The following is a 14,803-nucleotide window of genomic DNA, read 5'->3' as shown; positions in this document are numbered from 1 at the left end:
GAAAATTAAGGAGTATTCTTTTAACTAAGTAGTATTACATAAAAAAATGCTTATTTATTTAAATGTTTTAATAAAGGCTTGGCATATAATGTTAGACTTTTACATTTATAGTTACTATCTTACAGCATACAATTTGTGCTTTGTATCTAAAGATAAATAAGGTAATATATTCTCTAGGTCTATGTCAATGTTGCCTTTTTCATACTTTTCAACTCTGGTTTCCCTTAATTGGATCCATTCTCAGGAGGTGTCCTACTTTGTGTAACATGATGGTTGCCATGAAACACGTTTTGCATTCTAACCTCACCAACCCAAGTTGAAGCATTTCTGTTCCTTAACAATATATCTGTTTTTCAAATGAACTTTTTTTTTAATTGAAGGGTAGCTCAGTACAGAAAAGTATGCAAGCATAAATATACTCCGTAAAAGTACATAAATGTATAATGAATACAGACCATATAACCACAACACTAGTCAAGAAATAAAACATAGCCAGCATCTAAAAATTCCTTTTTGCCCTGTTAGGTCAAAGGAGCAGCTGAACTGGAAATTAGAAAACATTGAAAGTACTACAAATCAAAACTTGCAAGATGTAGTTAAATGACATGATTAGAGGACAAAAAAATCTGTAGTTGTACAGAGTGTCCTGTAAAGACTGAAGTCAATAAATACAAATATGAGATTGTTGAAGTAACTCAAAAGTGAGGCTTTAGATAATCATAGAGTTGGAAATGAGGTTGGGGGAGACAAAAATATAGAGGAATCATTGATTATAATGTGTCAATTGCTTAGCTGATGAGAAGGAGAAGGAAGAGCAAAGGGTAGCATTGTCTTTTTTCCTGAATTCCAGTGACATCAAGAGAAATAAGACAGAAAAATGATTTTAGATAGATGGACATTGATTGCTTTGGCCTCAACTTCTTGGTTGTGACATTTATCTTTGCCACTAAAAATAAAAACAAATTTGTGAGCCAAGTGTGTCTAGTATCTGAATAACATCTTATGGCAATCTTAAAAAATGTGTTCTTAAAAAGAGGTTTGGTCTTTCCATACAAAGAGGAAAATCCGCAGTATATACTGGCTGACCATGTCTAGATCACCTATCCTCAATCCAATAGAATGTAAAATGTACAGTTTACACAAATATCAGAAATGATTAGCTAAAATTGGAACTGCTTATGACAACTGATAGACTTACTTCTTAAACTGGATTCACATTCAAATTGACTACATATATTTCCTTGTATACTTGTAAAATGGAATGCAAACCTGAGAAAAGGTGAGTGTCAATTTTCAGAGAGACTTTAAAGATATAGGGGCCACAGGAATTGTTCAAGGAGAAGTCTTCTAATTTGATCTCTTTTCAGCTACTATTTGAGGCAAGTGAGTGATGGTGTCATTTCTCCAGATATTAATATTCAGAAAACTCTGTTCTATACTGGAAAAAGCATCTGAAGATTACATGAGTAGACAGCTTGGGAGAGGACAGTTTTAGGCCTGTTACATGAATGCTCTTTCTGAACAGAATCAAGGATCAGGTTTTGCCACTTTTGGAAATAAAGGTTAATTGCTCCATTGATCGAATATGCTTTTCTTTCTAAGTGCTTAGGATCACTTTCTTTTACTAACCATGAGGCTTCTGTTTGGCTTTAACATTGATTTCATTATTTGGATAGCACCCTCCTCCTTTTTTCTTTAACCAATTATAACACATTCTAATTCTGTTTTTAAAATCCTGCAATTGCCTCTTTCAGTATCCATGGGTGTACAAAAATCTCATGTGTGTAAGAATGTGCCCGGATACACAGAAGAGTTGGCTGAAGTGTCTAGTCTTTTAACTCTGATATGTGTTCTCCAAAATAAGAAAATGAGCTTTATATCAATTAAGTTTAGCTAAGCTAGCAAAGAATTTAAACATATTAATAATAATAATTTTAAGCTAATAGTCAATTTAGGAAAATGTCTCTAAATTACCTCCAGTACCTGGAAAGAGTTTTTATTTCCACAAAATCATGAAACAAATCAAAAAATTTATGATGTTAATATAATATAACATATAATTGGTATAAAACATTATTTCTTTAGAGATAATAGGAAAGAGTATTGTTCTTGGTCTGAGTTGTTACAAAGTTTAAATTAGCAAAGTTTTAGTTCATGAGTTAACTTACTATATGATTATTAAAAAAAAAAAACAATGTGAATTTTGAGGAACTTTAAACACATACCATAAGATAATTCTAAACATCCTGGTTTATAGAGTAATTTAACACATATAGCCATGTTGGAAACACTCAAGATCAGTGAGGTCGCCATGTCTAAAGGCATGTCGCTGCTACTGAATCAGTCAGAAGTAGAACTCTATAAAGCAAGTCACTAGGAGATGTGTCATAGTTTCTCCCAGCTGTAAATTTCTCTGTGCATGTGTTACAAACATGCCTGACACTAACTATGACTGTTACAGCTTTGCATTCATTTCCCCTGATACATTGACACTGGAGTGAAAAATGGCGGCCTGCGACAAAGAGATTTGGTGTTCTCACAGTGAATCACCCCACACTGGCTACTGATAAGCCCTACCACAAATCAGGGATAGTTGGCAAGGTCCTCTGCCCTAATTTGTTTTTAAAATTTTCATTCAGGCAGTGTAACTTCATTACTTCCCTGCAAGCAAGACCTCAGGCATTGTGTGAGAGAGATTTACAGCCAAGTAAGACAGCCATTTCAGACTGCAGAGAAATCCCTTCAGTTGCATGGTGTCTGCAGTTTTCCTTAGTTTGGTGATGTAGATTTTCTTATGATATAATTTTTTTAAGATAGATTTTTTTTTTCTTCATATGACTAGATGAGGGAATTTACTGCTGGATATAAAGAAGCATTCATTATCTCTAGTCACAGTCTCATTGAAAATCAATGTGTAAAAACTCTAATAATATCCTTTACTGTTGTTCCTTAATCATAATTTTCCTTTTCCTGTTAAAGGTGAAAAGAATTCAGCACATTGAGTCCAGGTGAGGATATACATTCTGACATAGGGCTGGAAGTCTGATGGAGAGAGAATGTATCATGCCAAACACCTTCAGCCATACTGTTGACAAACTAAATCTTGTCAAGTACTGGACAGCTAGCTTTCCCACCAAACTGCTTCTCCTGCTTGAGCCATGCATTAAAACTTGGCAGATCAACTTTTAACACTGACAGAAATGTTGTTGCCTACTTACTATTGCTTGGAGAGGAAACAGACCAACTGAACTATTAAGGGGCTTTGACACCCATAAACAATTTATAAAAACTTCAATTTGGCACAATGAAAACAACTCAACTGAAAAGATTTTGAGCAAGACCGTATCAGAAAGAAAACTTATTTCCTAGAAAAGGATATATTTCTCAAATAAAAGAGCCATTTAAAATAACATTTGATTTATTGGCCAGAGGTAATAAAAAAGTCCTACCCTTCCTTTCCTCTTGAATTTGTATTAATAGTAAAGAATGTCTAAATTCCTTTATAAAAATTTCATTTTTTTTCTGCCTTACTGATGTAGTTAATGTTTCTACACATGGTAGAAATTTTGTAGAATATTGAATTCTACTTTGATTTCTAGAATAATAGTATCTTGAAACACTGATTAGATTTAATCCAAAACTGAAAGAGTAATTTAAAGAGATTAAGCTAGGGGCGCCTGGGTGGCTCAGTGGGTTGGGCCTCTGCCTTTGGCTCGGGTCATGATCTCGGGGTCCTGGGATAGAGTCCCGCGTCAGGCTCTCTGCTTGGCAGGGAGCCTGCTTCCTCCTCTCTCTGCCTGCCTCTCTGCCTACTTGTGACTTCTCTCTGTCAAATAAATAAATAGAATCTTTAAAAAATAAATAAATAAATAAATAAAGAGATTAAGCTAAAAAGAAGTCTTATGTAAATAGAAGAAATATTTAAAAGTTTCCTAATATTCAGATGCATATTTGAAATCATTCAGAATTGAGTCTCAGATGATACATATATTTTATTCTTGTATGTTTCTCATTTTCTTGAGGAAAAGACATTTTCTGCATTGAAACTGGACTTTAGTTTTAGCCTAGAACTGTGATGTAAATATAATGTGAAAGACTGTTTATTGTAACTTCAGTGAATGCTTTATCCATAACCTTGCAAAAACTTGTCAGTAATGTGACCAATAAGCATTCAGTTCTCAACTTGCAGCTCAGCAGTTCTGAGCGGAATCAGGAGAAATCCTGATAGCAGATATATGGGCTGCATGTGTCCTTCAGGCCCTCAGCCTATGAAGTACCCAGGAGTGGTGAACTTTGAATGTCTTTAGTATTTTTTTTTTTTTTGTATCAATGCAACAAATCCAAACTAAGTCAGTTTGAGATGTTGGCAACATGTTTTTACATTCCCAGGAGTGAGGGGCATTGTATTTTCTCTCATATACAGAAAACCCAGAAATGTTAAACTAGAAAACAGAATAGAAAGTAGTATCTTTAACTTTTTTCGAGCCAATTTTTTTTTTTTAACTTTTAATGAAGCCATTGTTAATTTTTGGGTTGTTACACATATTCTTTCAAAAAGCATGCCTCTGAAGTTTATTCATTAGATGGTCAATATTATGTTAAATGTGTTTAAACTTTTTTAATTTTGTTAAAATTAATAATAAAACTTGTTAACAAATAATATAAACATATTTCTAGGGACAGAGGAAAAAATGATCACATGAAGAAAAATGACACAAATTTCTGTATTTCATACTAGAATATCTATATGTTCTCTCTTTTTGCCTTTTTTTTTTCAGTGCACTTTAAGAGTAGTGCAGTAATCTCAAGTTATACTTCTTTTCTTTCCCCCAAAAGTAAATCCATTTATTTCTTTATTCGATAACATACAGTATAAGCAAATGCTTCAGAGAAAACACAACCCTTACAATTGTCTGAATTTTAACTGGCTACTGTGTTTAGATTTTCAATTTTCCTTCCTTTTTTTCCCTGCCAGTTTTGAAGAGAGTGTTCATATGCCTCACAATATGCTGAGCCCAAGATGATCAGCCAAGTCTTGGCTTCTTTGAGAGCTTAAACCCTTTAAACTCAGTGCTCTTTCCAGCTGGCAGGTCAGCAGCACTGAGCAGACCCTGCAGGTTTCTGCTTAGTTAAGTTTCCACAAATGCAGCTCTGCTTATTCTTAGCAAGAAAGGGGAAAGATTATTTGCCCCATGAATAATTCTATCCATCTTCCTTTTCTTAGGTCTCTGTATCTAATCTGTTTGGCATAGCAGGTTTTTTTTTTTTAATTCATAAATTTTGATTGACAGATATTATTAAAAACAAACAAACCAACCATAAGATGTTAATGTCTTTCACTCCTGAAGGCATGTATTTACTTCTCATGAAACCTGCAAATGTTTCACTCATTCTCCCACTTCATATTAATAGACATGCTTGGCAATATTCCATAGATTTACTCTTCAGTTGTTAGTTTTTATGTAGAGATTAAGTTTACAAAAAACAATGTAGACTTTCTTTAATCTCATTTCATTCATGTCTAAACTCTATTTCAGACATTTCCTCCCTGACACTTCAACTCTTGTTCAAACACTGACAGCTTTTCTTAGGGTTACAGAGATAACTCAAACCAGCTAAATGAAGTTGGAATGTCTGTTTATCCTGCACATTTTCTTTAGGTCATTATTAAAACCTCAAAATGAAAATAAATGGGATCTAGGGTAGCACTTAGATCATTAATGTAACTTATGATTGAAAAAAATTCAGTTTTGGCATATGGAAGCTTAAATAAGAATCAGGAGGCAAACATTACCTTGCTACATGTTCTTGATTTTCATATGCATCTGCAGATGAAATTACTGGTTTGTGTTGGTTTGGGTTTGATTAGTTACTTGACTTTCCTATGGTTGAACTCTGTAAATGGTTGAATTCAAATGCAATAATGCCATTTGTTATATGATTATTAGACTTAGTTGTAGGCAAAATAATAATAACTATTGATTTTGGCTTTATGTATAACAGGAAGCCCAAAGCAATATATTTTATTTTAAATTGATTATTCTGAATTTTAAATCCCTCCTCAGCTGCCATTTAGTTTTATTTTTAGCTGACATATTATATTTTGCATCTGTTTTCCTGAACTTTAAGAGAAAACCAGATCTTTTCCATGACTTCTTATTTATATATTTTGTTCATCTGACTTATATAGGTTGACCAACATTTTTTGTCTTCTTAATTAATTAAGGATTTCTGGCCCAGAGGTTTTTAAATGTCTTTGGACAAGAAAATGATCCATATCTGTGAAATTACTCTATAATTCAAATTTTATTCAGTGTTATGGCAAAATATTAAGGGGTGGGGAAAAGAAATAGGAAATTTTTCAGTGAGATGGAAAACTAGGTTCACAAGAATATGAGAGTCATAGTCCTTTAAAAACTTCTGTTTAAAGCCACATTTAATAATGATAAGAATGATAATGCTAAATATTTTTCTGTCTTTTAAATGATGAGGAAATTATCAAAATGTATTTTTTGTTTATTTTTTCAAGCTTAAAATTGCTTTTTCATACCCATTGCCCCTCTTGTTTCTGCAATAACCTGAAATCATCATGTAGAAAAGACCTCATTTTTCACATTTCCAATAGAAAACCCACACCTGAGAATCTGAAATAAAAAACTCAGGTGCTGTAAAATCAGTTCTCAATATTTTGTAAAAAAAGTGACTTGGAGCAAAAATTTTGGAGAGAAAAAAAAATTAATCCAATGCGATCATTGAAATTCCTGGGAGGAAATATTGCACACTCAAAAGGGGTGATTCAAGAGAGATTAATATTAAGACGTTTTGTTTTACAAAGCTGTTGACAGAGTTAAGAAAGACCAGTAAGGGATAGTTTTAGCAGACACCTGTTACTACCTATATGGTTGAAGTGACAAGGGGGAAGTTGATACCAGAACTCTGTAACACCTACAACTATAGGATAGGGCTGCTGACCCTTTAAGAGAAGGTCTCCACCATCATCAACTTACAACTAGGCAGTGAAGGATCTGGCTTTATACTTGTCTTTCTACTCAGCCACTAACACACTGCTAGTAGCTCCATTGGCCAAACCAACTGGAAGCCAGAGAGCAAGGGAATTCATTTGGTGCAGTTCATAAAGATCAGCTTTCCGGGGGACAGAGCAAAGTGGAAGAGTAGAGAGCAGATCTGTAGGAGTAACCAGAGAATATCCAGTACAATTAACAAACTAAAATGCACAAAGTATTGGAGTAACTGGCTAAATGGTGCATTTCCAGGTAAAGGGTTAATATACTCAAGAATCTAAAATATTGGGGCACCTGGGTGGCTCAGTGGGTTAAGCCGCTGCCTTCGCCTCAGGTCATGATCTCAGGGTCCTGGGATTGAGTCCCGCATCGTGCTCTCTGCTCAGCAGGGAGCCTGTTTCCTCCTCTCTCTCTCTCTGCCTGCCTTTCTGCTTTCTGCCTACTTGTGATCTCTCTCTGTCAAATAAATAGATAAAATCTTTAAAAAAAAAAAGAATATAAAATATTGTAAGAAATCATTCATCTTTACTGAGAATGGAAAGTGAGAGCCACTTTCCCATTCCCATTTACTAAATCAGCAGCAAAGGTTATTTTTCATTATATAATAATGACTGGGTTTTATTTGTTATTTTTTAAAGATTTTATTTACTTATTTTGAGTAAGATAGAGATAGAGAGGAAGCACAGATGAGCAAGGGGCAATGGGGTTGAGGGGCAGAAGGAGAGTGAGAGACAGAATCCCAAGCAGACACCATACCAAGCAGGGACCTGACTCTGGGCTCAATCTCATCACTGTGAGGTCATGACCTGAGCTGAAATCAAGAGTTATACACTTAACAGAAAGCCACCCAGATGCCTTAGTAATGCCTGTATTTTAAATTAGTTTATAGAAAAGAGGTTTTTTTCTAATAAAAACCTTTTTTAAATAGAGAACTCTAATAACTAAAAAACTAATAATTATGTATAGCAGCCAAATATTTACCATAATGTAGGAGAGTAATATATTTTATTATGATAGCCTGTTGAAATTATTCAGATGGTAAATGTTTATTAAACAATAGCTGTCTAGTTTGTGCATATAGAATCTATATGGTTAGATGCATAAAAAAATAGAGTTGATTAAACTTAAAAATAAAAGGAACTAAGAGGGGAAACACTATTTGGTTGCCAATATGCTAGTCCATTCAACCTCAACAGCCATAGTATCAGCTGTCTAAACTTCATTTCAAAATTAACTCTACCACTTCCCTATTTCTGTAACTGATGCAGCCATGTATCAAAGATTTTTACACCATTAATCAATGCATCATCTTTTTCTCCTCCCCCTCCCCCCCTTTTCTTTTCTTTGGTCTGGGCTATATGCTTGTGCATTGTTTTCAAGAAATCGTGCTTTTAAACAGACATCCCTTCAGTGGACACACCCACACACACAAATAGAACCACACATGTGTATATATACAGGTGCAAAACACACAGGTGCTTTGAAGAGGAAAGTGCATACTATGATGTTCATGAAATTTAAGTTTAATTTCAAAGAGAATAAGAGATTCAGAGTGAATATTGTGACAAAGTTGTATAGTGATTGAAGCCAATATGACCAAAAATTACAGAGCAGAAAGAAGCAGCACTGTTTAGCGTAGATAGGGAATAGAAGTACAGTTAAGGATGAAAATGAATTTTGACTTTACATGTTAAATCTGGGGAGAATGATAGTTATTACTCAAGGAATAGCTGATGCTGCTTGCTAGTGATTAAAATAAGCTTCCTTGTGTTATCTCTTTACATAACTTGTTAGTGCCTCTCATATTTACTAAAGGTATTCTGATCCAGGACCTAAATTTCTGATGATATATAATAAGTTTTTTTTAACAAAAAATAAGGGACCTAGTTATACAACTTCAAATATATTGTTCTTAGAATTCTGCTCTTAGAGAATTTAATTCAGATGGAAAGTTTATTTTGGCTTTTCTGGTGTGCGTGTGCATGCATGTGTGTGTGTGTGTGTGTGTGTGTACCAACACATGGGTTTTATCAAAAGATATATAAATACCATTTAATTTATTGTGTTGTAATGTGATCCTTTAGGTCACTATATACTTGTTACCTTTTTCCATGTGTTTAGAGAATAAAAGAGAAGGCAAGAGATTCAGAAGGCCTTTCTGAAGAGCACCTATACTCAGACCTTTTGGTTGCATTTTGTGTTCTCTGCAAAGAGATCACCAGAAAAGGATGACAGTTTCCCACCTAAAAACATTCTGATAGAACGAGCACATTTTTGTGTCCAGTGATAACTCGGGAAAATTGTTTTAACAGCAGTTTCAGTTTAATAATCACTCAAGTTTTACTGCAGGAATTTGTATATTAATATGGATTTTCTATAATTTGTTTAGCCTCCTGTCTTCATCCCATCCTCTAAACATCTGTAATGGGTACTGAGAAGTATCAAAAGGCCAAAGTTTTATTTTAAAGAATTATCAGCTAATCTGTAATTGTTTATAAACTTTTATTTTTGTAATGTCAGAAAGTACAATGGGCTTAGTAATTAGAATACGTGCAATTCCATTCTTGTCAAGTACAAAATACATTTTGCCAGATGAAAATACATTGGATCAATTTATTGCATCTTCTTTTATATGTTTTCAAAACTTTTCCCTGATTATTTGCTTTTTTTCATGAGAGAAATTGAACTGCTATCAGGAATATTTTCAACAGAGCCATCAAAATAGTGACAATGACAACAATAATACAACAAGCATTTTTAAATGCTTACAAGTTGTCAGACATGGAGCTCTTTAATGGAATTGCTCATTAATTCTTGCAGCATCCTTTTCTGACACGAATTTGTACCACTTACATATGAGGAAACTAAAGAAAAGATCAATCAAGTATACTTTGCTCCCTAGGACAATAAGTGGACGGTCAGATCCCACTCTAAACTCAGCCCTGCTGTGATGCTTCCTTAAACATAGCTTTAACAGGACTTTTTTCTTTCTTTCCCACTTTTTTTTTTTTTTAATATGACAGATCACCAAAGGACTTTGGAAATTAAAATTCATTAACAATCACAGAACCAAAAAGTATGGAGAAATTATTTTTGTCTCAACCCCATAGAGCAACAAAATAAAACCCTGGACCCTGGACTCAGGTACTATTGAAAGGAAAAACAAAATTATTCTAAATTTAAAACAAACAAACAAAAACCTTACTAAATAATCTTGCACAGGACACCCTAGAAAGTGAGAGAAAGCCACTTGGCAGACTTGAATGTTTGCAAAGTCAATGTATCAATAGACATTACAAAGCGCCTATAAACAAACTCAGGAAAGATATGTTAACTTATTCCTTAGTATCAAATAACACTAAAGAAAATTTACTCCCATATTTAGAATTTTAGTATTCCCTTCCTGTAAAGCTAAAAGCGAGGACCCTTCTGCATGTCTAACATGTGTTTAATGTTTATTTTCTTTTATAGTGATACTCTTTAAGAAAAGTAAATAATTATATTTTATTCAAGCCTAAATAAGTACTCTCACATTGTTACCATACCGTAAATGATATAAAAATAAAGCCATATTAAATTTATTCACAGAAGAAGATGACCTTTCTTCTGTTTTTATTAGAAAGTATTAAATTTGTATAGTATTTTATTAAGATAAAAGGGAAACATATGACTCATTTGATGGATTTATTAAATTATGCACTAATGTATAAGAAATGAGACCTTTATTAATGTTGCAAAAGCAACAAAAAAGTGTTTAGAGATTTTATATACAAAAGAAATTTCCTCCCTTAGACTTTTCTAGGGACTTACTGCATTGTCACATATACTGTAAAGGTACACTTTGAAAAGATTTAACATAGGTTTTTTGTTCACATGCTCTATGTAACTGTTATCACGAAATAACAAAACAATTGTGTTTAAAACTAAAGAAGAAATATCAATATGGAGGATATCAGTGCTCTTACCTTGTTCGTTGACACCCCAATACATAACTGCAAAAGCTCTTTTTATTTAGCTATTAACTCTGTGTGTTTGCTGTAGGCTCCACCTCTCTTTCTAAAACAAGAATTTAGGAACCATCAGTAGTTGATACCTCTGACTGATCTTCAAGTAAGTGAAGATACTCACTTACTTGAGATTTTGGAAGAATATTGTGTTTGTGAACAGGGTGCATTAGTAGTTCTGGCTACTTAACTGTCTTGGAAAAATCTATAAATCATAGAAAATATTCACTTGATAGCAAAGTATATTATTGTGTAAAACATAACTGCTTAAATCCATATTATATTTTGAAATATCTAGTTAATTTTGTTGTTGAGAAAGAGAGAGTGTGTGTGAGCAGGGGGAGGGGAAGAGAGAGAGGGAGAGAGAGAATAGAATCTTAAGCAGGCTCCACATCCAGCATAGAGCCTGACATGGAGCTCCATCTAATGACCCCGTGACCATGATCTGATGCAAAATCAAGAGTCGGATGCTCAATTGACTTAGCCACTCAGGCACCACTAAATTTTTATTTTCTCCCCATCAATAAAATTCTTCTCTCTTCTAAATCATAGATGTCATGATTGAGGTATAGGATGAGAAACTTGTTCCATATTGACATATTCCACATTGCTTAATAAAAACATCGCATATGACTGAGGAACATAATTTATTTTTTAACATTTATTAAACATCTATTCCAGACTTCTTCTGTATGTCCAGCAAATTGCATCTGGTCCTGTTTCTTCAATTAACTCACTGTGTAACCTTGATTTCTGAGTCTGGTAAATGAAGTGTTTCAAGTAGATTCACATATGAACCATCCAATAAGCAGATGCACACATTCAACTCAATTGAATGGAAGAAGAGTAAACTATAAATCTTCAAATAAAAAATTACTCAGGATAAACCCATATGGGTTATTTTAAGAAAACTGTCCCTTAACATTAATGATTTCCTATGATGAATTCCAACATAGTATGATACCCTAAACCCAAAGGGCACTATTTTTGTAGCAGCATCTGCACTTGTTGCTGGTCTAAGGCAATGAGTGCTGGTGGTAGAATTGATAGGGAAAACAATGCCTCACATAGATATTTACCTCAAGAAATAGGCAAGAAGCCTCATATCTGATCAGCAACGGCACATCTCTCTCAGCGGTGTATTCCAAACCATAATCTATCATGACCAAAAGAGCAGGTTGTTGAGGAATATAACCATAAGGCTGTCAGATTTAACAAATAAAGATTTAGGACATCCAATTCAATTTAAATTTAGGTGTGCAATGGACAATTTCTCACTATAAGCATATACTACATATTGTATCCTGTATTTTATCTGGCAACTCTATATAATAGGCTTCCAAAGACATATAGAGGATAGAGAATAGATTCAAAGGCCAGGAAAATAGAACCCATTTTATCTATTTCAGAGAAAATTTGATACAGAAAAATGGTTACATGGTTATTGGAAGGCCTAAGAGAACAAAAGGGAAATAGTGAGGTAACTTAGATATTAGTCACTGCAGGAAGGAGCTGTGATCTGTAAAGCTGGGGGACAAATGGGAAGGGTTTATTTCCCTAGAGCCCACAATGAACAGGAGAGGTTGCATGGCTATACCTAGACCTTGACAAGGGGCCTCGCCATTGATACTGTAGCATGGGAGAGGAAGTAACCAAATCAAAGTATGAACACTGGAAAAGGTTTCAAATGGGGATAACAAGAGCACCAAGGGAGACAAAGGGCTGGTTCTGACTGCAGACTGTAGGCAAGAGGCTCTTTCCAGAGTAGGTGTCAGCTACTGTTCTATTAACATGGATATCAGTCCTCCTCCTCCAAATATTGGTAGAGCCCAGCCAGAAGTCAGCTGGCAGGGAACTCTGAGAAATATCATTTCCCACTCCTTAAAACACACAGAGAGGCACAGAAAAGTGAATAGGCAATTCCTCAAGCAAAGAGCATCTTTTTAAAAATTTGGACAAAAGCATAAGGTTCAGAAAAAAAGTTGAGAAAAGAACAGTAATTTAAGTTCCAAAATTAACAGACTAAAGAATTAACAGCTGAAGTGACAGAATTAACAAGAAAGGCAAAGACTCTAAGTATAAGTAATTTCATCAGAGTGGTTAGGATAATATTTCTCTTATAAAAAAGAATTAGGTTTCCTATAAACTGCAAATAAATTTGGTAAGGTAAAATTAAGATTATTTCAACTAACAGACAGAAGAGAAAAATGGCCAATACCAGAAATCAAATTAATCAAATAGAAGAAAGTCTCAGAGAATTTTCTTAGTGTTATAAACACATTTTAAAAAAGATGGAAAGAGCTAGACTAGGCTGGGAGCCTCACCCAATCTGGTGGTCAAGTTTGCCGACACTGACAAGGAAAACATGATCCAGCGAATGTGATGGATGGCTGGCCAGATGGGCGTGTTCAACCCCATAGCCATCCTGTTTGGTGCCCATGGCACTGACACAGAGACACAGACATAACAGCAAGCAGTACTAATGACGTCAGTCAAGCAGGATGGCTATCTGAACCCCATGGCTACCTTCACTGATGCCCAGATGCAGCAGATGGTGACCCTCAACATGAGTGCCTGGTGCCTTCACACATAACCTCAGCCTCAGGCAGCAGCACCTCTTGGAGCATCACTTCACCAGCTGTGCATGGCTAGCATCCCATCCCCTTCTGGGGCGAACCTCTCACCAACCTCCCCGAAACAGATCAGTGGGCAACTTGCAGTACAAGCTGTGTTTACCAAAGGCATCCAGCCCTACCCAGCACACAGCCCCGCCAATGCAGTCCCCTACGCTGGAGTCAGAAGTATGCATGTCCAGCCGACCACCATGCTGACTATAGTCAGGTAAGACAGGTCTTTCTGTCCTCAGTAAGTTCCAGTAATCTGCCAGCAATAGAGAGAAGGCTCCAACAAACAGGCCAACCAGGTCACGAACAGCTTCCAAATGGGCATGAAGAGGCTCAAAGTGCAGCTGAAGCAGCCCAGAGAGGCCAATTACCCATACTTAGTTTCTGGGGGTCTATTTCCTCTGCCTGGGGGAGACCAGGACTCAAACAGGGCAGGATGCTGAACAGGCTACACTAAAAAACAAGCCCCTCTCAACACAAACTAAAAATAAGAACCATTGACATACCAGCTAATATCAAGCAAGCTGGAGACTCCAGACACACTCTGTGAATTGTAACATTTCATTAAGGAAAGTATAGAATCTGGGGGTTCAGAGGGCACATGTTCGGGTGAAAAATACATATGACATACAGAAGAAGATGGAGAAAACTGAGAAGGAAAAAAGCACAAAAAGGGACAATTTTACAACAAAATAATTTGAGACCAGATGGGAATGCTGAAGGGCTGGAACTGAGGAGAAATGCTGCTCACTGATCGCCAGGACTTTTCTAGCCTGTGGGCATGTGTGGCAGGCCTGGTTCCCATGGGGCAGCTGGGAAGATGCCGCTGAGCATCTCTGTTATTCCTTTAGCTATTCTGGGAGCAAAAGACCGAAGTTTTTATTGCAGGTGTGTAGTTCTGTGTCTGATAGAGGGTGGGTGGACGAGATCCTCCTTTCTCCTCATCGCTGTTCTTGAAACAGCTTAGAGTGATTCCCTGAAAAATGGAATAAAAAAAAATGAAATTTAAAAACTAAAAAACAAACAAAGCTTCCATGCTTTTAAAACAACAAATTAATAGTTCTTTGATACTTTGAGAGGTCTTTGATTACCCTCAATCAAGTTTATGACACTTTCTTATGGTTTTCTATATTGTAAGTCTGAACAACTAGAT

The 14,803-nt window shown here is 35.3% G+C and overlaps 1 pseudogene; it reads left to right on the top strand.

Moving 5' to 3' along the window:
• Nucleotides 1-2,278: 2,278 nt before the first annotated feature.
• LOC123393159 lies at nt 2,279-14,107 on the top strand (annotated as a pseudogene).
• The last annotated feature ends 696 nt before the right edge of the window (nt 14,108-14,803 follow it).

This window comes from Mustela putorius, unplaced genomic scaffold, assembly GCF_011764305.1.
Source record: "Mustela putorius furo isolate JIRA1106 unplaced genomic scaffold, ASM1176430v1.1 tig00000759_pilon_pilon_pilon, whole genome shotgun sequence".
NCBI classification, from domain to species: Eukaryota; Metazoa; Chordata; class Mammalia; order Carnivora; family Mustelidae; genus Mustela; species Mustela putorius.
The sequence above is the reverse complement of the archived record's forward strand: the minus strand, read 5'-3'. Positions and strand labels throughout refer to the sequence as shown.